This window comes from Astatotilapia calliptera, chromosome 13 (genome assembly GCF_964374335.1).
Source record: "Astatotilapia calliptera chromosome 13, fAstCal68.1, whole genome shotgun sequence".
In the NCBI taxonomy this organism is placed as follows: domain Eukaryota; kingdom Metazoa; phylum Chordata; class Actinopteri; order Cichliformes; family Cichlidae; genus Astatotilapia; species Astatotilapia calliptera.
In genome coordinates this window covers 4,093,077-4,114,135 of record NC_137434.1, presented here as the reverse complement: position 1 = coordinate 4,114,135, position 21,059 = coordinate 4,093,077, and the positions used below count along the sequence as shown (strand labels likewise).

The 21,059-nt window shown below is 39.9% G+C and overlaps 1 long non-coding RNA gene across 1 annotated transcript; it reads left to right on the top strand.

Moving 5' to 3' along the window:
• The first annotated feature begins 18,405 nt into the window (after nucleotides 1-18,405).
• LOC113035531 (uncharacterized) lies at nucleotides 18,406-20,750 on the top strand. The gene is made up of 2 exons (XR_013900982.1): nucleotides 18,406-19,564; nucleotides 19,713-20,750. It is a non-coding gene; the product is annotated as an uncharacterized LOC113035531 (long non-coding RNA).
• The last annotated feature ends 309 nt before the right edge of the window (nucleotides 20,751-21,059 follow it).

Sequence of the window (21,059 nt, the reverse complement as noted above, 5' to 3'; positions counted from 1 at the left end):
CCCACCCTCCCCACATCATACTCCTTCCTCGTTCATCCCTCGCTTTCATTTCACAGATGCAAAGCCCACAGAATGACAGCAGCCAGATAATGAAAACAACAATGCAAGCATTTTCCCCCCCTCTCCTTTAACTCTGCCATGTCATATTCTGAGATTCTCTCAACACTGTATTATTCTTCTCTTTCACAGCTTCCTCCTCCACCCCACCCACCCCCCCAATGTTTCTCTGTCTTGTTCATCCTCTTCCTCGTCTGCACCTCCACCATCTGTTTGCTGTATTTTTTTCATCTTCGTCATCCCTCCATACTGTACTCGGGCCGACCAGAAACAGATTCCCTGTCAGTCCTCATCCTGCTCTCCTCCACCTGTCCAACTTCCTCTCAGTTTCTGCGTTTGAATTTAAAACCTCGCACGCCGGCGGCGAGAGTTTGAAGTTGTTCAACTCTTGTAAAAAAAACAAAAAAACAACAGTAACCAAAAAAAAAGAAAGCGTGAGGAATATCATAAATCATCATATGTGATTAAAACAATGAACACAGCGTGTTGTTTATTGGTTCCCTCCGTCATTATCGACCAGCAAGTGTGCCTCACATTTCAATTACCTGAAATAAATGAAATAGGGCTTGGAAATCTCACGCTTGTTCGTCGATGGAGATGAGAGGGCAACTGTCGCTCAGATATCAATTTTTGAACAGATGGGTTACCATGAGGGGCCATATCTCCCTTTCAATTAAAAATCTGAAACAGTCATTGTCTTAACTGTTGTTCAAAAAACCCCACAGATGGGTTTTGTTTATGTCCACGTCGGACTGAGCCTTTTGTTTTATTTTATATATATATTTATATATTTCTTTTCTGGCCACCAGGGGACATCTGTGGTTGTAGTGGGTGGCTCCCAGCTTGAAATGGGCCCCAAAAGAGCATTCAGGCAAGTGAAGGAACAAATAACAATAATTTTAAAAAAAAAAAGAGCAGCTGGGTAAATCCAGGTGAGGACAAGTCTCTGCTCTGTAGAAGCTCTGACCCTGAGGTCAAAGCAAAACGAGCGTGGAGACTGCACACCTGGGTGACACTGCCTCATCACCCCCTCCCCCCAACCGCACACCATTTTTGCCCTTGCCCCATGCCCCTTCAGCCCCTCCCACACCTCTCACACTGTGTGGCATCTGAACCCAGCCAACGGGATAATTAGCCCCAGAGGCCAGTTTAGCAGGATGGAAAACAGCATTTCACTGAGTCTTCTGCACCAAATAGCAGTGGAACTCTGTTGGCATCAACATTGCTTGTTGACCCCTTACTGACTTTCGGTGTTGTTATTAGCGTCTGTGAGTCCATAGCACTTATCATTTTCATGGAGAGCAAAGGTCAAAACCCAAAATAAATCAGATTCCTTTGGAGGATAGAGCTGGAATGTGCAGCTTGACCTGGGGCATCTGAGCACAATTACAAAGATAAGTAGATGTATTGATTGTTGATCAGTACGGAGAAAAAACAAAGAATGTATGAGGATGTCTCACTTTTCAGTCATGGTTGGCCTTTGGTTTCTTAACTGCTGGCAGGGCTTTAATCATTTAGATGAACTGGCCCTTTAAATAGTAGAGAATTGCCAGTGTGTTTAAGATAATCCCCAAATTATTAATTTGTGAGTATCAACACAAATCTACTGTGTGTGTCGCTCACAAAACTGTTTCATCAGTTTATTCATGATTTCCAAAATACTGAAAGTTCTGTTTATGTAATGATTTTGTAATTTTGTAATTTCCCTGACTTTAGAAGCTAAATGTATCTGTTATGATTACTAAAGCCCAATCTTGGTTTCATATTAATCAGTTTGACTTTTATTTGAGTTAAGCTTTTATGCCAAAGACCATCCGTCTACCCATAAAGACTGTTGAATTTAAATATTAATAATAAAAAAGGTCAAGTTGGTTACATGTAATGTAATAATGTCCAATAATGTCCAGTAATACTGACTTTTTTTTTCATTAAAAAATTAATTTCAAAACGGTAAATACACACAACTTTATTGCTCTAGAGAAGAGCCTGTGGTTTCCTCTATACCTGCTTGTATTTTATCAACTCATTGAAGCTGGAAGAAACAAAACCAGCTCCTGTTAACAATTTAACATTAGTTTTTTTTCTACTATTGTAATTGATCAAACTTTCAGGTCCAAATTACTCAAAAAAAGCAGATTGTGATTTACTGTTAGGTCCTCATTAAAACGCTCTGTGATGAGAGTAACTGATTAAGTCACACCAGTTTTAGGCTACATTCAGTCTCATTAAAAACTCACTGTTACATTATTGTTTGTTCATTAGAGGCAGAGGCTGTCGCAGTATATGTTCTGACTTGTTTATAATAGCCACGTCTTGCAGTACTGAATTTTATATGCTTGCCCTCTGGCTAAAACTAGTGCATCAGCCCACTATACAGAAATTGACAGATTTTGGTATTTGGTGTTCTCGACATGACCGTGCAAAAATATCTACTCATCACTGGTTTTTATTTCACATAGATGCTCTGGTTTTCCATAAAGTACACAAGGATGAAAACTGTTTCTTTTCAACACCAGTTTAGCTCTCACTCACCAGTTAAAAACTTAAATAAGGTGTACATAACCTCTGTTATAAACTTAATTATTAGCATGTTATAGCTATAGCTAATAATTCAGGAAAACTAAGGCCTACAAACAACGCTTGAATAGATTGAGCATCATTTGTTAAATCTGTTAAACTGTGCAAAAAGTGAGATGAACATGTGATAGACCTCCCTCCCAATATACAAAACCCATTCAGTAACACTAAAAATCATTAACAATGGCATATTGCAAGTGATTTTGATCACGAATATGCTTATGCATCAGCACAGATAACGGCATTTAAGTAGAATGACAGCTGTAATATATGTAAGAGTAGATGCTGATTGTCAGAGAGACACTGATGCTGATTAGTAGTTCGGCCAGCGGCTTGCAGCCAGTCAGTCTGGAGTGCTCGCTTCAGTTCAGTGGGCTTGACAGATGTTGATTGTGCTTGGTTCTGGACTTTGACAGAATATCCACATTATCAGTCCACCCTTGTGGAAGTGTCTTCTACCAAACACTTTGGGACAGCTTGCAGGACCAGTCGTTCCTGAGGAGAGATGATTTGATAACCTTTGTTTTGTAATTCATACCACTGGCTAAATAATGTTTAGAGATTGTTCAGAAATATAGCCAACAGAAAAAAGACCGGAGAATCCAGAGTGACTTGAGTGGATATATTAGGGTTGGAGTAAAGAGGTTCAAGATCTGCCATAATGATTCCTGTATTTGGATTGTACACCACAACTAGAAAAAGGAGCTTTCTACTGACACAGCTAGCCTAATTCTATCTTTTGCCTTTTGAGAAACCACCCATATTTTAATGACTTTGAAAAACAAAGGTTATGGCGTGTGATGCAGCCAGTTCCCCTGGAAGAAGTTGACTTTGAGTTTATGCCAATAAACCGAACACATTCAATGTACACCCACTGAGTACATTTACAGATTCCATTATATTGCCAACTTCATTTGACTAGATTTCATTAAGTTTTACATTTAACATTGCACTTAACAAAATTTCATAGAAATTTACACGTGAAGGAATTACTTAAAGTTAGTATTTTGAGTGTAAATACTTTTTGGATCTACCAACACCTGGTTTACACTGGTGAGATGCTGGTTTCTATCCCTTTAAGGAACCTGTCCACATTTCCAAAGGTTTGACGAGATTCTGCTGATGGACGAAAATCTGTGGGAGGAAAATCAGAGTAAAGAGGAGCTATGGGTAATATTAGCAAATTATGGTTGAATTTTTACATTTGAACACTGAAATTTTGTGGTGCTGGACATCTGCTCACCATCTGGTGGCAACATCTTCTTTCACTGGGCAATAGGAAAGTGGACTTTTCATTCCTACTGGTGGAAAGTAGCAGAAGTAATCCCACTGTCCCACAGGACTATCTTAAGATGCTTTTACTTTTATTTTTCTTGAGCTAGAACATTTAGAGAAAGACAGCTGCAGGTTTTTTTGTGTCATGTATGGTATGTGAGGCAAAGACAAATGGAGTTCCACCTTCTTTAGCATAAAGAAATATGGCATATTTGGCATATATATAAGCTTTACATGTCACGACTCTAATAGCATCTTTTTACGACATTGGAGATAAATGACATTGGAATTCTATCTTGTTTATTTTGTTTTTGATTCGGTAATGCATGACAGTCAGAGTCTGCTGATTGGCCCATTTACTCCTGCATGGACAGCAAAGTTGATCCTTCGTCGGGAGTCAGGGTCATTATTAAGGAGAAAACTCACTGTCACATCATGAGATCCTCGTGCTTTTCATCCCAAGGACTTTCCACTTCTCCAAGCAGGTGTTTAGAAGTCTGGATTAACACCCCACCATCGCTACACACTCTTTTTTTCGCCATTGTTCCTTCCCTCCCCTCCATTTCTCCCTGAAGAAAATTAACACTCTCCTCCTACCCCAGGTGGCTAGGGGAGGGGCGGCCGGGATGGAGAGGCGGGGAGGGCGGAGGAGTGTCGAGAGCTGATTTATCTGAGCCTGTCAGGCCCTGGGAGGCCTCGGTAGGTGTTTGTGTGTGTTGGGTGAGTGTGGTGGTGGTGGGGTTCTGTGTGTTTACAATAGGTGCAGGGAGAGAAGTGTCTCTCCCACCTTGGCCCCTGGGTTGGCACAGCGGAAGCCCCTCTCTGTCTCATTAGGATGTGTGTATGTGTGTGTGTATTATACAGGGGTGCAACAGTGTGACAGTTCAAAGTGACATTCACACTTTTTCTCCTGTCCTCTTTCTCACTTTTACACACACAGCAAAACCACACACACACACACACACATAAACACAAAGGAGTGGGGAAAGGTGTCAATATGTGACGTTAGTCCCGATGCCTATATGATACCTTGATTCGGTTGCAAAGCCAGCAAGTAAAGATTGGTCATCCACCAGCTCTTCTAAATGGGCCACTTATATATACACACATAATACGTCTGTTAGGTGTTTTATTATTTACTCATTTCACACTGAAAAAGAAAACTGTTATGTTTGTACTGCTTTTCATCACTAAGGGGGAATCCCCGTCTTTTCATATTAACAGTGTGGTAAATAACCTCCACTTTTAGCACATTCTTAGGCTTAACTCTAAACTATTAATTCCCCAGGGATACCACATGACCCTCTTACAACATACCAATTACCCACTGCTTCTCAAATTCAATTTTTAACCTTGCAAAAATTAGGCCAAACTCCTGCTAGATTTAGTAAGTGCCTATCTATAGCTGTATGTGACTTTTTTCAGTATCTGCCAAGCCACCGTCCCCCTTTTTTGATGGGAACTATATCACTAGTAGCTTTATTTCTCCTTCTTGTGAAGCAGGATAGACAACAAGAATGCATGCGATGGTATTTGTATGGTGGAGTCGGAGGTTTAACATCATGAGTCATGAGGTATTTCTGGACAATGATACCCCCAATGATTGTTGGTATACCATCTGAAATACTTGTATATTAAGCACCACTGCTTTGTGATTGGGCAGAAAAAAGTGGTGTGGCTTTGTTTGGTTTCACTATATTGTGAAATGCAGAATTATTCCATGTCAGCCCACCTGGACATACCTGTGTGACAGCACCTGCAGGGTTACTGCACATTCTGGCACCCAAAACTGAATCCTGGACAGAAAACACCTGTCCCATGACCACAACCAACTTCACACCTGATAATTGGTAACACGAAGACTGATGTTAAACATAATTGTTACCCTCTTTTTCTTTTTATAAAAATATTTCCTCTTCCATCTTGCTTTTGTAAATCACTATGATGTGGACGGGTTTGTTTTTGGCAGCCAGTCAGAGGCAATTTCTCTTTCCAAGATTTTTGAGCAGATTCCCTCTTGAAGCAGATTTTCTCATCTCTCTTTCCTCTTCTTTTATGTGCTCTGGCAATATAGAGGTACCTCTCTGGCGCCACCTTGCCAGATCACACTTTCTTCCTGGTAAAAGTGAGTTTTTATTCTCCACTGTTGCCAGATGCACATACTATATTTGGTTTGCTGGGGTTAGTCTGTATTTTTGCACAGTACTTACCTTACTGTATGAAATGGCTCGAGATAACAGTTGTAAAGAAGCAGTATATACAAATAAATGACAGTAAATTAAAATTGAGTAAGCTTTAATTACTCAATATTTGCATTAAGAAGAACACATTTGTACATGTGGAAATTTACTTTATAGTTCTTGGACATACAAAAAGTTTAAACTGAACAAAATGTGCATTAAAATCCATCATATGTGTCAATAACTATCAGTCCTAAAATAGTTTATACACTATTGTTTTTTGCAGGTGTGGTAAATGGTAATGATAAGTTAACTAGTAGTAACTAGAACTTTTCAACTCTAACTGAGCAATGATATTAATTGTAAAGTGTGTTGGTGTTTTACTGACACAGTCTACTACAAGGTGATGACTGGTGGTGCAAAACACTGCAACATAGATAGGCACTGATACAGAGACCTGTAGATAGGGATACATGCCTTTAATACCTGTTCTAGAAACTTGGAGATTTCTTTGTTGTTCAGAAATATGATGAGCAGATGTCCTACATTATGTCAGCATTTTAAAAATCACACACCGTGAGTGATCTGAGTGTGAAATACTGAATGCTCGTACTGTAGCAACCTGTCAACTACAAAGTGGGCCCACCCTAAAATATATTCTGTTTTATTATACCTTATCTTTTATTATGTTTCTGGACAGTAATGGGAACCATAATTTACACTTTGAATGTCATGTTGTATGCAGTAGGGCTTGAAACTAGAGTGTGAGACCATGAACTCATCATACTTACATTACAGATAAAGTGGTGGGGTTGTTTTCCCAGAGACATCTCTAAAATAGGACTTGTGGTCATTAGAAAGAATGCAGGTTTCAACACTGTCCATATTCTGTTTATATTATAGTCTCTGTATAAACACAACTGCTGTTTTCAAAGTCATACAAATAGTTCAACATAACCAAGTAAGGTAAAAATGTACAAATATTTGACTCAGTGAAAATAGCCTCTTATTACAAATATTTGTAGATATTTGAAATCGATCAGTGTCGCTTTCTAAATCAACCCTTTTTTTCCCCATTTCCATTTCCTTTTTTTTTTTTTTACACTTGAATTGTGCAGCGGTGTTTATTTAACTGCTGCTTCATTGTCAGCAGTGCAGTTATTAACCCAACACCTCCTGTTTGGGCCTTCCTCGCATTAGCATACAGGATTTATTTCACTAAACCCATTAAAACTAATAAGCACACAATTACCAAGCACGTAGCAGAGAAATATGCATATCAAAAACGCCAGAACTGTCATATTGTCCTGAACGTGTGCCAGGCTCTCCATCCTGACCATGTGGTCCGGGATTATAATAAAACTGTTCTCTGAAGAAGGCGAGTACTTTCACAGTTAGGGCTGCTTACTAATTGGACAAACATAATTACTGAGTTCCGAGAAAATGAGCATTGTCTTCATTCATCATGTTAGAAAATCTTTATCTTTTCTTTTCCTTTTTTTAAACAGCTAGCTTGCGTGTGTGCAGGCACTTAAAGGTAAAGGTCGTAGCATATGGTTGCCACAGATGAAAATGAGGTTTAAAAAAAGATATCAACCAGGGAGCTGTGAGAAAGCCTTTTTTTAACTGACAGGGAGCAACAATGAAAAGATGAGGGCTAGCGATAGCATAAATTAGTGAGGAGCAACTCTTTTCTTTTCTGATTTCTTCTTCCAGATGCCCTCTCCCGCTCACCCCCCCTCACTGTCACTTGCAATCTCCCTCCCCTTCCAAACCCGGCTTCCACTCTTGATCTATCTTTCTCTCTTTAAAGATGGGCAGAGTGTCACAGAAGAGAAGGAAGGAAGCGAGGAGGAGGAGAAGGAGGGGAAGGGAAGGGAAGAGGGGGGTATGCACTATGCAAAGCAGGGCCTCAGTAGCCAAAGTCGGCAGGCTGAGATGAGGTGTCAGCATTGCACGGGCGCACTGATGTATGAATGCGGCGAAATCAAACGCGTCACTCAGCAGACAGGAGGGGGCTGGAAAGGTGAAACCGCGTGCCGAGAGAGAGCAGCTGTACATCGGCGTCAAGGTGCTACCGTCCCTCCCTCCCTCTCCTCCGCTATCACTCTCCTCTTTTCTTCTCTTGTTTTCTTCTTCTTGTTGTTGTATTCCACTTATTTATTTATTTTCCTGCTCTTCTTCATCTCCAACTCTGTGCCGCTGAAGAGGCCACAGCCCTAACAAGGTACAGCGGTCACAAAGAGGGAGCGACAGAAATAAAGAGACACAGCTACTCAGAAAATATTAGCATATCCCCTAAGGAATACCAACTAAATTGATACCAAATGAACCCAACCCCTCCTCGTCTTCATTTTCACTCCTCTCCCCCTCCTCTCCCCCGCTCCCTCTTCTGTCTCCCAGACCTCTCCCAAGGTGTCACGGTGTCTTATTCATTAATATGTGTAAATCCTTGTTTTCATCAACACGGCAGACGGCGGGCGACATCGGGTGGGCCGGTGTCACCGCCTATCTCCGCAACTCCGGTTCATCGGCTGAGGCTCATCGCTAGGATGAGTGAGAAGAAGCTGGGAGCAGGAAAATAGGGAAGGCACAGAAAAGGGTAAACAGAGTGGGGCGGGGGGGGGGCAGGTAGACTGAGAGAGACAGACAGCTTGTTTGATTAGATGGTGACTTCATTTCAATTGCAACATATTTGTTTTTTGTTTGCTTTCTTTTTGCTATCTGTTGTGATGTTTGTGGTTTAAGGTGTCGCTTAACTGCTTCCTAAATAGGTGTTTAGATTTTGCCGTGTCTGTAATCGTTATGTAATGTGGCATATGTTTCTATTGCAGTGTGGATGTATGTGGTGAACAAAAGGATATTTACAGCACTAGCAAACAAATACTGTGGGAGGCTGAAAATCCAGCTGTAGAAATAGAATGAGCAATTTAACAGTCATTCACCAAAAAAACTTCTAGGAGTAAAATTATTTTGGGAATTTTAGACAGTCATTGAATTGATACTTACATAGCACCTTCCTACTCAATTTGGCCACTCAAACTGCTTTCTACTACAAGTCTTATTCATCCAGTTACATAGTATTCATACTCTGCTTTTAAGGTGGTGTCGGAGAGGCGGATGCTGTCCAAGATAAAGACAATGTTGGACAATGTTGTCACTCCATGACATGCTGGTCAGTCACAGGAGCTCGTTCAGTGAGAGACTGAGATTACCGAAAAGCACCACTGAACGACACAGGAAATCATTCCTGCCTGTGGCCATCTCCCTGTACAACGCATCCACTTAACACACTGTTTGCTGCTACAACTACACATGTTTCTTTTCCAACTATTTATTTATGAGTGACTTATGTATGTATATATATGTATATATTGTACTATTCTTAGTTAGTGTATTGTCTGTCTTGTCTTAATGTTAGTTTAAAATGGAGCACTGTAACAAAAAATAATTTCCCCCAGGGATCAATAAAGTATTCTGATTCTGATTATCTATACCTAAGCAATTTTATCTAACATTCACACAAACACTGTGATGGATGCAACTTGTGTTTCAGAATCTTTCGATGCTTCTATACATGGGCAGGTGGAGCCAAAGATTGATCCACCAACCTTTAACTGATAAACCTAGAACTGGTAAACAACCCACTTTACCACCTGAGCTATCATCACCCCCAAGATGGATGTAGTCACACTGACATCATTGGTTTGCAAAATTCTAGAAACTAATCGAGGCCTTAATTTACGAAAGCCAGGTCTCATGGTTGATATTCAGTCACTGGGAGACTCTTTAGTCTCTTAACATCTAGTGTACCATACAGAATCAGCTTGATTTTTTTCCACAATATACTTTTAAGCAATAAATTGTGAAAATATGCTGGATGTACAAATATGATACAAATTAAACTACTACTTTAGTAGACTTAACTTTAAAAAATTCTTGCCATTATTTTAATTGGTTCAGGCTATAAAGAGCTAATGTGTATACCCACCCCTGTATACCAGTCAACAGGATCATTTACTCTCACTGGTAGCTGCTTTTCAGTTTCAATCTGGTCGCCACAACACTGATAATCTCTTCCCGTGTATGTAGCCTGTTGCAGCTTAGTTAAAGTGTGGACTGGGGTCTTAGATCAAGGGCTGAGGGTTGTTTTCCTGTACACTTTCATACGACTGTAAAACTGTATTGCCTTTGCTGACTATTTGAAAGAATGCATGTTCAAGCACTGGGCTATAGTTCATACTGGGAAACGAGGTGCAAAAAGGGGGAAAAATGGACAGTGTCAGCACACAAAATGACTCTGTATTTTATTCATATTCTACTTTCTGATACCAATCTGGCGTCCAGGTACCTGAATTGGACTTTTGGCACCAATTTGTTAAGGTTTCTGAGTGTGGCACACTCAGTGGAGAGATTAAAATGCAGCGCCGTGTTTCATTCCTGTTGGATCAAATTTGAGTGGAGTTGCAGGTGAGGATTTTAGAACAGGTTAAAAAGTATCACCATTTAATGACTAATTGTTAAAATGTTGTTATTCACTCTAATTTACATGTTTGAGCAAAAGTAAACATGACAAGTTTTGCTGGAGTTTTTCAGATATTAGTAGTTTTTTAATCGGTCCAAGAAAAGTGTCCATTATATTTAACCATTACTTAACCCTCTACAAGGCTACAATAAACAGACATGGAACAAAAATACAACAAGTACAAATACAAACTTAGGCATAGCTGCAGCAATTCTCGATGTATTACTTGTTACTACTTGAAGTAGTATTCGTGTATGTTACTTAATTATTCCCTGCAAAAAGTAATTAATTACACTTCTAGTCCTAACGAGAACACACACGATCATTCTTGATCATTCTACATCTCAGTGATTCCACTGTAGATGAAGTCCAAGTCTGACTGCGTATCAGAAGAGCAGGCTCTGGCTGCTTGGCTGACCCACACTCAGTGTTAACATCAGTGTGAGTTATTCACTAGCTTTTTGTAAGAATGCTGTCCGAGCAGATGCTGGCAAAGACCTGATTCTGTGTTACAGCCTGTTTGCACTTGGCAGCCATGTTCTTGCCCATTTGTTCAATAAAAATAAAAGCAATGTCCACATCTCCAGTCCTCAAGAGATCCACTGTTTTCCTTCACCCTGCACACAAACTGAAGTCAGCTGATTGCAGCAAGTTTGATCATTTTATTTTTATCCACCGATTGTGCATGAAATTGAACCTTTGTAATGCAAGTAAATACATAATTGCAATGTGAATACTGAAATTAGTAGAGCACTTTGTTGTGTTTCATTTCTGTTGGATCATTATATTACTTTGTATTACTTTGTAATGTATCACGGCCAACAGCCATCTGGAGGAGTGATAGTTTATGGCTCTGTCATACTATACTACAAATAGAAAGGCAATCTGTTTGTAACTAGGAAAAATCAGTGGTTGCCTATTAATTGCACTGTGTTTTTTTTTTAGTCAGAGACTGTAGTAGTTGCACCCGACATGGACACACTTGTTGGTGATTGTATAAGTCACCTGGTGGGAGGGAATCAAAAATCTCTGGGATCATCAACATGTTTTTTTGGCAAATGTGAGACGAGCCTTTGTTTCTCAACTCTTTTTTTATATTGTGGCTTGAGCTGCTGCTTTTTGAGATCTGTTAGCTTACTTTGTCTCTCAGGTTCTATAGTATAGGACATGCAGATAGCAACAGATTTACAACAAGCAGCAAGAGATTTGTGATCTTTTTCCCAATTTCTTACAGTTTATCTTCACATTATCACAAACAAATTGCATATAATTGCCAACTTGACCATAATTGATCAACTGTTGGAAGGCTGATCCCATCTTATTGTGGTTTTACCTGTATCACTGTCTTCGAAGCGCAGCGGCACGATGGTTAGCACTGAAAAGGTCCCGAGTTTGACTCCACCAGGTGGTCTTTTTGTGTGGAGTTTGCATTTTCTCTGCATGTTTGCGTGGGTTATCTCCGGATACTCCAGCTTCCTCCCACTGTCCAAAGACATGCAGTTAGTGAGGTTACGTTAATTGGTGATTCTAAATTGCCCATAAATGTGAATGTAAGTGCGACTGGTTTTCTGTGTCTCTGTGTTAGCCTTGCAACAGACTCGAGACGGTGTATCCATGCTTTATCCCGCCTCTTGTCCAATGGTAGCTGTGATAGGCTCCAGCGCCCCACGACCAAAAGCAAAAGAGAATAGATGGATGGGTGTCTTCAAGGGAACAGTTTCATAGGCAACACTGCAAGTTCATTGCACATGTCACATGTTTCAATAATTATGGTCATGCTATGGTCTCCAGCCGCTGTCTTTGGTGAAGACTATAGCATGTGTTTAGCAGTGTGACTACAGAATGTAGAAACCAGATTATAAAGAACACAATAATAATAACAACATGGTGTTTAATATAAAATTAATTTGATATAAAATATAAACACAGTTGAGAGGAGGCAGCATGCATGTAAATACTCCTATATTGAATGGGAGAATGTAGCATTAATCCTCCAAAAAGTTTTTAAAAGTTAAGACATTATATGGGCATCAGCAATTCTACTTTTGGTCGCAGATTATAAATTCTCTTGTGTTGCTAAAATTCACAAATTTACATAAAAATATCTCAAAGGTCCTTAAAAGTGAACCATGACCCTGCCGTGTACTGTGAAAACAAAATGTTAAATCGTGGACTCTCCTCTACATCATCAGCGCTACGATACGGAAACACTGACACTAAGCGCTAAATCTGACGCAAAATCGTCTGTCACTTTTTGCCCTGAATCACATGTATTAGCACATTTAAAAGCAAATCAAGTTGCTTTGCCCCTAAGTGCACTCATGAAGGTATTTAAGATGAGTCATCCCTTTTAAGAGCACATAAGTGGAAACAGTCACAGCCACATTTGAAACCACTTAGTTGAAACAATAGAAAAAGAATGCAATTTGCACTGCTGGAATTAGGTTGTCTGACTAAATGTGGTGATCTGGCTTCTTGAAAAAAAAAGTTTCCCATACAAGCAGAGCCTGTTTGCTCCTGACATATGCTGGACATATTAAATTATACAACATAGAGGAAAAAATCAATTAATGGCTTAGGCAACAAGTAATAAACTGTAGCTGCTCTGACATGTCGGGATGGAACTCTTGTGACACTAATACATGCTGCGTTATTTGAATAAGGGCTGAAGGCTTACTCCATTGATTTTATTACAGAAACAGCAAATTGATTTAAATAACACTGCTAATGGGAGAGTGAAATGTAAAGGTTGGATGTTGTAGTGGAACCACTGCAGGGTTCCTATCCATAAAGGCTTAAAGTAGGGACACAGTTTTATTGCTACACCTACTTGATAATTGCAGCTAAGCATCAGTCTCCCATTCCTGAATATAAGCAATTCAACCTGTTAGCATCCACCAGGTCAACGGGAACTAGTAGTATGCAATACTGTAAATTTTTGTATTGATCCAATACCAAGTAAATATTGCTGATACCAATGCTGATACTGATCCTTTTAACCTAGAGAGCAGTGTGTCATGACTCATGGAATCAGTTGTCACCCGTTTGCAAATTCTGAACACATTTTAATGATCACTGGGATTTACACTTTCCACAATAATTAGTTAACGCAATAAAACACACCTTTCAGCTTTTCATGTATTTTGAAACTGGGATTTTTGGAGCAATGGAATGTAATAAATGACTTTGGGTCAACTTCTGTCGGTAAATGTTTTATGAGCTCTCAGTTTCAACGATACCCCACCTCCAAATTTACACAAGTCACTAGAAACCTGGTTGGTGTGGAGGTGTTAATAAAAAGACTATAATCCTGAAATCAATATTTTAAAAAACATCTTTTGAATTCTGAAACAAAATCCAAACCTGACCCCACACAGGGTGCGTGTGTCCTAATGGATCTTAAGAAGCAAAGTCCCTTTGCTCATCAGCGCCAGTAATACGGCGATGGCCTCCCCACGCAGTTCTACCAATATCCCAGCAAGGGACAAAAGGCAGATGTCTATGTATCAAGAGTCTGCTACCATTCACATTAATCCCATGTTGCATTGCAAACAGCTCCTCTATTACCAATGCTGCCACGCCATGAACTCGCCACTGAGCGCACGCAATCCACACGAGGCATGAGGGATGCATCGTGCAGCGCTAGTATGTTAAGATTTCATTTAGATTTCATTCATGCTTTAAGATATTTCTTGTGTGGAAGCTGTACAGGAATATATATTCCATGAATGGGAAATACCCAGGCATGGATGTGTGTTTGTGCGCATCCTGCACTAGAGGGCCATTCGTCGACGAACAAGGCCCTTGCCGTTTTCAATTTCCAGAGGTGTCAGCCGGACCCGAGGAATGCTGGAAGCTGATACATCAGCTGAGCCGCCAGCCCTATTGTGTGTCTTCACTTCATACACAGATAGCCTGAAATGTATGGGCGTAAATTCTGAGCCATTGTCAAAGACTAATGCTGGCAGGTGGCAATAGCGGTGGCTGATGCCTTGATTATATTCATAAACAACAGGTTAACTTGTTATGCAGGACATAGATAGAGTCAGGATGGCATTCAAAGCACTTTTCATTGATGCTCACAAAGATAAGAAGGAGCGCATTTGAATGGGTGCATTATTTGGCAGGAAAGATGCATTCATTTTTCTCAGTGTGTCTGTCTGTTTGGCTACAGCTTGCTCCACTCTGTCCGACATCGTGTGCTTCTTTGTCCCGATGCAACAGCAACATCTGCGTGAAGTGTGGCGCACAATGGCTGCACATACAAGCATGTAAACACACAAACATTTTGCTACACATCACTGGAGGTGTCGTGTTATTTGACACTTGCTGGCTACTTATCGCAACTTTCCTGTCACTACAAACCTGACAGCATCTAGTATATGGTCAGCTTTGGCAAATGAACCGGCCTTTTAAATAACATAAAGGGAAACATAATGCTGCACCTTTGAGGGAAACGTCACATCTGTAAAGCTGGAGGTCCAGCAACACAAAAATAAAACCACAACTAATGAATTCATAAATAGCCTGCCTGTCTACACTAATGTTTTGAATGCTACATTTCTATGCACGTAATAATAGAATCATAATAAGTACTGCAGATTTGATGTAAGAAAAGAAAAATGAAAGAAAAAGAAATACTAACAGCTGTGCTGAAGCTTATAGTTAATCGGGAGATGTAAGCAGTGATGTTTAGATGGTCCTTTAAGAAAAAAGGAAAGAAAAGATAAACAAAATGTTGTGTATTACTACATGTAAAATACAGTGTCAGTATTGTTTTATGGTTGTTTATTGGGTACAGTGGATTTATACTGGGCTGAGACAGATCACAGACCTGTCCATGGTTCACACCCGTATGACAGCTGGGATAGGCTTCAGCCCAGCCACCCGCTGCCCTGAACTGATTAAGCAAAAAATGTTTAACAAATGCATGGATTCATACTTTTTGTTAAAGAAGGAACATTAGAACTGCAAATTCTTCTGACTCCATCCTGACATGCACCCTCCTAGAGTGTAACTACACGTCACCATCATTGTAGCCATACAGGTATAATGCTCTATGTAGCTTCACCACAGCCAGTAAGGTGGATGTACTCACCTGGAATACATCTTGGACAATAACAGACTAGCATGAAGAGAAGTGACTGGCAATAACACAAGGTCTCTCCTTGACAGCAAAGACTGCTTATTCCCTCTTTGCCTGCAGATTTCACTGTGGAGAGATTTTATTTGGATTTCATTGTTCAAATGCTATAGATATGTGCTAATGTTTATTTAATCTTACATAGCTAGGTAGATAGATTGCTTCTTGTCAAGTCGTCGAGGTCTAGTGTGATGCACAAAAGGATTCAACTGCTAAGAAACAAAGAAGCTAAAATAAAATCAGTGATATGGTTATAACAATATTACTGACAAAAGATAGTCAGCAGATACAGCTCTTTGTTTTTGACACATACACCCTCTTTCTCAACACAACTACCTAGTAGATGATAGCAGATAGATGGCAGTCATTGCGACTCTGTGTTTCCCTTAAGGCATTTCTCTGAATAAATAGGTTCATAAGTTTGAAATAAATAATTCTAAAAAGATTTGCCATTAAGAAATTAATATGTGTTGTTAATATGAATAATTCATGCTTTACATACGTTTTAGTTAAAAGGAAAATATCGCTAAAATGTATTTCCTGTTCTGGCGGGGCACTTCCGGTTCCGGTCGAGCACTTCCGGTTTTGGTCAAGCGCTCGGTTTTGCTGAGAAACAGGCTCCTCATGCTAAAGGCAGTATGGAGATGTAATCTAATGCCATCTACTCCGAATTATCAGGCCGGAACGCCGTAAGTTACTTTATATGACAGTCTGTACAGATAACTTTGGATATTAATGTGTATTTGCTAACATGAATGTTTTAGTGAGAGTAATGCACTTTATTGATGTAAACATGCTTCTGCCTGTTGAGATGGAGTTTATTTTCTGTCATTTCAGTTTTCACCACATGTTCATGGAGACAATTAAACAAGCTGCAACTAAACTCCAGGGTCTTCATTTGTGGTTTAACTCTGTGTCACCAACATCCTCGTTGAAAACACTACAGTGAAAAGGCGGCTACTGGTGATTCATCACGGTCAAAATGGCATCCAGTAACAAGTCTGCACGCAGTTTAAGGACCAGCCGCTCATCTGGATCAGCAGTAAGCGCTGCCCATGCTCGAGCTAAAGCAGAGGCTGCCAAGGTGAGAGCATGCTATGCAACAAAAGAAGCACAGTTAAAGGTTGAAAAAGCTCAAAGCGAACTGGAAAAGGCAAAAATAGATGCAGAATTAGAAGTGTTAACATTACAGAGGGAAGCTGATGCTGCTGTAGCTGAAGCTATACAAGAAGAACCTGAGAGTAGAAAATCTCCATCAGAAAGCGTAAAATTAGAACGTACAAATGAATATGTACGATCTCAAATGGACACCAAGCTATCTCCCAGTCCACAAAAATTACCAACCACTTCTTGCCCCCAAGCAAGTTCACCGAACACATTTGTAACGTGGCATCCCTCTGAAGAAGGCAATTTAGAGCCACAACCCATCAACTCTGAAACAAGACTTACCAAAGATAATATCGCTGCTCTAAATAAGCCCAGCCAGCTTAAAGGTGAAACAAAACCTAAAGTGGAGAAACAAAATATCCCTCTCAACCCATGCGGCTCACCATTCATACCTCAGCATAACTATAACACCACGGCCAGCATTTTAAATCCAGCAGAACCCTTTGCCCAATACATGGCACGTCGAGATTTAATAATCTCAGGCCTTTACCAGTTCGACGATAGGCCAGAGAACTACAGAGCATGGTGCTCTTCATTTACCAGTGCGACAGCTGAAGTCCAACTCACCCCCATTCAAGAGCTAGATCTCATGACAAAGTGGTTAGGGAGAGAGTCGAGTGATCAGGTGAAACGCATACGTTCAGTATATGTCAACAACCCCACATTAGCTCTATGCAAAGCATGGGAAAGACTGAATGAATGTTATGCAGCATCAGAAATAATCGAAAGGTCACTTTTCCAACGGTTGGACAGTTTCCCCAAAATAACAGTCAAAGATCATGTCAAGCTACGTGAACTAGGAGATTTACTGCAAGAGATTCAAGGCGCTAAGGAAGACGGCCATCTGCCTGGTCTACTCTATCTGGACACTTCTCGTGGAATCAGCCCAATCGTAGACAAACTCCCATATGGACTTCAGGAGAGGTGGATGTCACACGGCTCTCAATATAAAGAGAACAACCAAGGCTGTTTCCCACCTTTTGAGTACTTCTGTGAATTCATATGTAAAGAGGCAAAGAAATGCAATGATCCAAGTTTCCAACAGCAAAACTTAAAACCAGAAAAACCTTTTGCAAAAAACTTAAATTCCAGCAAGCCAATTACTGTACACAAAACCTATATTTCTCCCCCTAACAAGGACTTTAACCGGAACTGCCCACTGCATAACAAGCCACACCCGCTCAAAAGATGCAGAACATTTAGGAATAAAGCACTGGACGAAAGGAAGGCCTTCCTCAAAGAGAAAGGATTATGCTTCAGATGCTGTTCTTCAGATACTCATCTTGCGAAGGAATGCAAATCTTCAGTAAAGTGTTCTGAATGTGACAGCACAAGTCACGACGCAGTCATGCATCCCGGTCCTCCACCACAGACCAACAAGGCTCCACCTCCGGCACAAGAGAATGGCGGGGAGAGAGAAAACAGTCATGACACGGTTGATGTCACAACAAGCTGCACAGACGTGTGCGGTTCAGGTCAGTGGGGACGTTCATGTTCCAAGATATGTCTCACATGGGTGTACCCTAAAGGTTACAAGGACAGAGCTGTTAAGGCATATGTAATACTAGACGATCAGAGCAATCGTTCTTTAGCCAAGCCTGAGTTCTTCGAACTTTTTGATAGGGCTGCTCAATTAATCGAATTTTAATCACGATTACGATCTGGGCTTTCAACGATCATTAAAAATGACTGAGCCGATTATTAGCCCCTCCCTCATTTATCCGCGACACCTTAAAGGCCGGTCCGTGAAAATATTGTCGGGCATAAACCGGTCCGTGGCGCAAAAAAGGGTGGAGACCGCTGATTAAGAGGACCCGAGGGAAGCTCGGAAAGCTAAGCAGAAGTTATTTGGAGAGTGACTGCCGTTGGTTGAAAAGAGTTAAAAAAAAAAAAAACTTCAGTGGTGTTGCACACTATTTTATATTATTTTTTTTAAAGTCCTTGTTAACCCTTTAAAGCCGGTCAGAGCAGCACGCTCCGTTTTGCGTAACTATTTTTAAATCCCTGTAGAACCTGAACCGTGTAAGCTAGCGCAATAATTTGTTTTGCATATGAAACCGGAGGAGTTGTACTTACATCTGATGCCATCAGCTTGTCCTCGGTCACGGTTTCGTTCCACATATAGCTTTGCAAAAACTGCATAAAAAGCGCTTGCAGGAACAAAAACATAATCGACGATCGAGTAAGGAAAATTGAGGTAAAGACATGCAATCAAGGGTGCATAAAGACATTTATGCGACCAGTTACAGAAGTTATCCTCCTCATGCCAAAGGACTGAATGCATAATGTTTGTTTAGCATAGTGGCCTCCCGAGGCCAGGCGGGGAGTGTGTTGCCCTTAAGGCATTTCTCTGAATAAATAGGTTCATAAGTTTGAAATAAATAATTCTAAAAAGATTTGCCATTAAGAAATTAATATGTGTTGTTAATATGAATAATTCATGCTTTACATACGTTTTAGTTAAAAGGAAAATATCGCTAAAATGTATTTCCTGTTCTGGCGGGGCACTTCCGGTTCCGGTCGAGCACTTCCGGTTTTGGTCAAGCGCTAGGTTTTGCTGAGAAACAGGCTCCTCATGCTAAAGGCAGTATGGAGATGTAATCTAATGCCATCTACTCCGAATTATCAGGCCGGAACGCCGTAAGTTACTTTATATGACAGTCTGTACAGATAACTTTGGATATTAATGTGTATTTGCTAACATGAATGTTTTAGTGAGAGTAATGCACTTTATTGATGTAAACATGCTTCTGCCTGTTGAGATGGAGTTTATTTTCTGTCATTTCAGTTTTCACCACATGTTCATGGAGACAATTAAACAAGCTGCAACTAAACTCCAGGGTCTTCATTTGTGGTTTAACTCGGTGTCACCAACATCCTCGTTGAAAACACTACAGACTCTATGTGGGGATGTGACTCTAAAGCAGGTGTCATTTTAATAACATGTGTTAGAATGCATGCAAAAAGACAAGACAGTGCTAAAGCGGCTGTGATCAGATGTGAGTCCTAGTGGCTAATGGCTAATGCTTCTTTATGAAGTAGAGGTGTCTGAGGAGGATGCTTGCCTTATGAAGCTCTCTTATATGAAGACCACACCATCTTTGTGCTGTGTGGCTCAGACGACCGGGCCATAGACCTCACTAGGTGTTAGCAGCCTGGATTTCTGTTTATTATATTTGGAAATAAGAGCTTCATTTTGATTTAATGTGATTCCCCATATATTTCATAAAGCCTGATGTGCTGGTGGAGTTTTGTTGGACGTGGAGAAATACACAGGGCTGATATGCAGGGAATCATTTTCAAAAGTAGATATTGCCAGGTCAGTTGATGTTGTCGAAATTTGTTCCAGAAGCTTGTTCTCCAGGAGATTTGGTAGCTTTAATGCGTTCAATGATATATGATTTACAGAGGTTTTAAGAAGCCTATGTCAAAAAATCTCTAGAATACTGTGAGAATGACTATGCCACTTCTCATAAGCGCTATATGATTCTTCCCCGGAATATAATATGTGAATCTTTTATTCATAAAGTTTTGTTTTTTGAATAAGGAGAGCAATGCACATCATAATTTAACATGAATATCTTTATTAATTTCTTACATACCATGTACTGTTTGATTCTTTGTACTTTTGTTTCATATGTTGTTTGTTTAATTTAAGACTAAAAAAAAAAAAATTAAATGAATGAGAGGTAAAACTTGAGGGGGTAGGGACAAATAAGTAAATACTTCTGCCTACTCCTTTTCAAACAAATAATGGAATGATATTTTGTAATGATTGTGAAGGCACATGTTTGAAATGTTTGAAATAAAAATGAACTGAACTGAACTGAATTCTGTCAGATCAAAATAATTTACAAAACTGAAAAAAAGCAAATACCTGTAAATACAAGACTGTTAGATTTTTGTTAAGTAAGATACTGAGTTTCATTAACATTTGCGAATTTGTATTTCTTAAGCCTTTAGTCCATTTAGTATAGATTTCTGGTCAATTTTAAATAACATTTTAACTTCGAACGTAAAATGAACTTGAATTCTCAGACTATTCACCATATTAGTACGAGTTGCATACAGTCATTTTTCAGTCATTTACTGAGAATTTTTCTTATTTGTAGTGTACAGTCAGTGATCAGGATGT